Source organism: Mixophyes fleayi, chromosome 2 (genome assembly GCF_038048845.1).
Source record: "Mixophyes fleayi isolate aMixFle1 chromosome 2, aMixFle1.hap1, whole genome shotgun sequence".
NCBI lineage: Eukaryota > Metazoa > Chordata > Amphibia > Anura > Limnodynastidae > Mixophyes > Mixophyes fleayi.
The window spans coordinates 39291675-39296833 of record NC_134403.1 but is presented as its reverse complement, the minus strand read 5'-3'; positions in this window follow the sequence as shown (position 1 = coordinate 39296833).

The following is a 5159-nucleotide window of genomic DNA, read 5'->3' as shown; positions in this document are numbered from 1 at the left end:
ATAAGTGTGCTACATGAAAAAACAGTCAGTATTTAACATATGTGCAAAACAGAAAACTAATTTTCACCCCTTGCATTGTAACATGGTTTTGTCCAGGAGACTTAAATAAGAAACTTCTTAATTTAAGTTCCTTAATGAATGAGGCCCTAAGTTTCTAATTTAAGCAATGGTAAAGTATCCACAAAAAAACCATTGTTTTCATGTCATGCTACAATAAAATTACACTTAATACTTCTTACATCTATTAACCATTTCCTTGCTAATCAACATATGATATGCTAGATGTTAACAAAGACATGTGTGTACTATTAGTAAATCATTTTAACCCTTGCCATTCATAATATGTAAATACTAATCTTTATTTTTAACAGTGTCCTTTTCCTATCAATTCCAGATGTAACTAGGAAAGCTTCACTCTGTATAAATACATGAATATATATAAATAAATATATAAGAAATATATACACATACCATATAATTTGTCAAACTAGAATACTGCTTAGCCGCCATAAAGCAATTATCATAACCACAAATAAATAATTTCATGTCTTTTAAATATTACTTTTTGCGGATTTACACTTTCCATTCATTCTCAAGGTTTTGTTTATAGTATTTTTCTCTTTTTCTTCTTTGTATTTTAATTTTTACTTTTTTTTCTGGTATTGCCCTGTACTTATTTCTTATGATCAAGCTGGGCAAATTTAATATAAAAATAACTATTTATTTTACCACAACATACCTATCAATCTTTTTACATTTTGATGAAAACCAATCACAACCAGATTAGTTAACTCCACATTAATCCTCACATAAATTAACTGAATTTTTAAATGTTTGTGCCAGTTTCCTTATGATCTTCATTTATCCTATGCCTCAATATAACAATTATATTATGTAAAAGTTAATACTCTCACCCTTAAAATAGAATTTCCCTGTGTTCACCAATATTCTTCTCTCAGGATGTGGCTGCACCTGTACTACCCGCAATGCACCAAAACCAGATGACCTCTTCCTCTTTATCAGACGAGAAATGGGGTACTATTTTTCCCTTGATTAACGTTCTTGAGAGCCACTTTTATAGGTGCAATTTGAAGCGGAATTGACTTTGTGTTTCTCTGCTGTGTAGGGAAACCTCTTACTTTCTCTTCTCTGTCCCTTTAAGGAGCGAGGTTTTAGGGTAATCTTTCCACTTCTCCAAAGAGCCCTGTTACTGTACTCACCTCTGCACCTCCTGGCAAAAGCTGAAAATATATTTGGAACACTGGTCCTAATTATCACCTCCAACATACTGACTGGACCGGTGGTAATCGTTAATACAATTACCACTATTTCAACAACCACTTCACCTGCAAAACAAACACGAAAGTTTTAAAAAGCGATGGTAATATTTATAGACTTACTTTTAAAGCGACTGAACATCACCGATGGACCCGAATGCCGACCGCAAGTGATCTCAATTGAAGAGGTGTCCGGCGCTACTGTTTATCGCGAATTGTATTCATCTGAATTTAAAGTGGCAATGTCGGGTTAAGTGTTTAAACACTTAACCTGCGGGGGCCCGACATTGCCACTTTAAATTCAGATGAATACAAGTTGCGATGACAACAGTAGTGTCCGACACCTCTTCAACCGAGATCACTTGCGGTCAGCATTCGGGTCCATCGGTGATGTTCAGTCACTTTAAAAGTAAGTCTATAAATATTACCATCGCTTTTTAAAACTTTTGTGCTTTTTTTGTAGGTCAAGTGGGTGTCGGATTTTTTCGAAACCGAAAAACCGTACCCCACCCGACTGGACACCACAATGTTATTGATCAAAAGTTCTACAAAGACATGGTTTCAATCCTTCTGAAGAAGTCGTTACTTGTGCCAAAACACACAAGTATTAATAGGGATACTCAGTGTTTCATCATTGCCAAACTGAAAAATAAGGACTTTTCAGTTTTATCCGTTCATGGACATTGGCATTAAGAGATTCTTGCAGGACTGTGTGCATATGCAGTGTACCGGCTAGTGCAGAACATATCAGTGATTAAGGATGATTGGAAACTGTAAGAGGACACACTACTAACTGGAAGTATCTCTTGCTAAACTGTATCTTGCATTCTTCAAAACTCACATGGACTGTCTAATACGGACAGACAATTTATATGAAAGTGTTTGCATGATTGTGGATTTACTTTTGGATCCTCATAATGACTGACAACCATATATATTTATCAGTACTGCTAGTTTGTTCTGTTTATGTTTGGATTGAGAGCAGAATGGATTGGACACTAAATTACTGAACCACACTAACCAATGAATGCAATACTGTTTTATAAGGGCTGTCTTCTGAGTCCAAGATTTATATATTGCCATTTCAATTGCTCTTTTATGGTGTATGTTTTATATATGGAGATCAAATAATAAATGTCTATATTTTATAGAAATGTACAGACAGGTTTTTTTTAAATAATGTTTAGGAAAAGGAGACAGCATGAAAAATAGGTATACTACAAAGTCCTGAAATATTACAAACAGCAAACATATTCTCTTTTGTTTTCAGAAGCATTCTGCACACATTTCACGAAATGTTAATCCCATTTATCCACACACCAGATGACCCCCTCCCTTTTGTCAATGCCAATAGTTATAAATCAATATCAAAACACAAAGAGCAATTAGAGATTGTTTGAATTTTATTACAAAATGTGACATGCAGCGCGCTCAAAGAATAATGAATCTATATAGGGGAAAATTTGAACATTTAATTTATATGACATGAACTACATCTTTGAATGAAAAAAGCTCCACTTGACAACTTTTTAATCACAATACTGCAGAAAATTGCCAGCTAATCAAAAACTATCTGCTCCCTAAATCTTCATCATCAACCTTGATTTAAATTGCACCAGCAGATTTTGTAGCGCTTTACAATTGGGATACCTAGTCATATCCCAAAAGAAGGTACTCAGTGATGATCAGGACACTGACACAATGTTAGATAGAGACACTGTTCTCAATCACTCCGGGATTCAAGAAGGTATAAGGCAAAAACATGTTCGTGTTCCGTTCAGTAATGGACTTGGAAATTTCATCCAACTTGTTCTGGAAATCCTTTATGAACTTCTGTGGGACCTCCTCTGTAAAACGCACATCAGGGTAATCCCCTAAACGTCTCTGGAGAGCAATAAGGAATCTGATTAATGGAAGCTTTTTTAGCCAAAATTTAGCCATGATTTCTTTATGTATTGACTGAGTCCATTCATCAATACATTACAGAGCAGAGCTGCATGTACATGAATGGACAGCTGTATATATCATGATCTGCGCAAGAATTCTCTCTTACATATTCCCCAGACTAGAAACACAAAAGGAGCAGATCTGCTTATTGCTTTTATGTCCGTACAGGATAATAGTACTCACCCGGTCTCTTGGCTCATTACTAAGCAGCCACACTGTGGTCATTCCAGTAGTGGTAGTGTTTACTTCTGGCAATGCATCCAGGATACTCTGGGGTGTGCTGACCCCTTTAGCTGTGGGAGGGGGGTTTTTCATGGATGTGGGACCATTGGGCATCCAGGCATAGAAGTCAAACAGCAATACAAACATTGATCATCTGAAACATTTTTATATGCATGAATAATTTATCCACAAATGCATAATTATCTTCTCAATATTTTCCTAATTATACATAGGATATTTACACATTACCATAATACATTATAAAGGAAGATCTAGCTCGAGTGTAAATGTAATATTTTGTATCTCAAACTAAATATATTTTCCACATGGACCAGTAAATATTGTCACATGAATCACATGTGGTTTCTATGCAGAATATCAAATGTAGGCTTACAACATGTGTGTATCAGTTGTTAGTTAAATGTCTCATCTGTCAATCATGCATAAAGCAAATGGAAATAGGGTGTGAAAAATTTGACAAGAGTTTGTGCAACACATACTGTAGTTATTGTGTTAGAAATCCTGTTTTTCAATGACTAGATGGTCTTAGTCATAATGCTTGATGTACAGCCTCAAATCCTCCAAATCAAGGATAAAATTAGATTTTATATTTACATTAAATTCTTTTCTTAGTCCATGGGGGACATTGGACCATGGGGTATAGAACCTCCTTCAGAACATGGACACTTGAAATAATTCTATCAATTAAATGCTCCTCACTCTTATACCTCCCCATCGTGCAGGGAAATCAGTTATTATACTAACCAAGTCCCACAGGACAGAACCAAAAAGAAACAATAAAGAGAGATAGAAATTACTTCATCCCTGAAAAAGTAACATTTAACTCTGGTAAACTTCTTCCCAGGATATCTAGAGCTTAATTGGGTGGGCACTCAGTATTTATCATGGACTAAGAAAAGAATTTAGCGAAAGTTTAAAATCTAGTTCTCTCTATCAGCCACTGGGGGACACTGGACAATTGTGATGTATCAAAGCTACTCCCTTTGGGTGGGTACGCTCACAAACTAGTAGTGCGCAGCACCCTATACCTAAATCTAACGACCTTAGAATTGTAAAGGTATGTATAGAGCCCCATGTGGCAGCCAACCAAACTGCCCGGCCGAAGCCCCATGATGAGCCATCCACAAGGCGCTCACCGATTACACCAATAAAGCCAGCTGTGCCAATCTCTGCCATGACTGGCTTCACCAGTCTGGTGCCACAACTGCACCTCCACTCCTTTCTATCATACCCTTTAAGGATGCAGGAATCATCGCCATTATAGGGAGCCAGTAATAATTCTAGAAGCCTATCGCAATAGAGAATTTGTATATCCCTGATGTTGACGTATGCCACTGTGGTGGAATTGTCTAATTGAATCTGCATGGGATTTCCACATGATTGAAGGTAACCCTGAGCTAGAACGTTTAGCATCGCTCTTAATTCTAGAATACTTATTGTAAGGTTTGCAAGAACGGACAGTGAAAGGAGACAGCCTCTCAGCACTAGGGGCAAGCATCTGTTGCCACAATTGCCCAATTTTATATAGTCAGGTGACAGGCCCTGTTAATGCTGCCATCTCAACCTCCAGAGGAGCAGCTTCCATCTGAGAGCCAATAGAAACACCTTATGTTTAGGTGGAAATACTCAGATTAATAAGTGCCGAGTGTCCAGAGGATTATCCTGCTGAATGAATCTGTCCGATACCTTAAC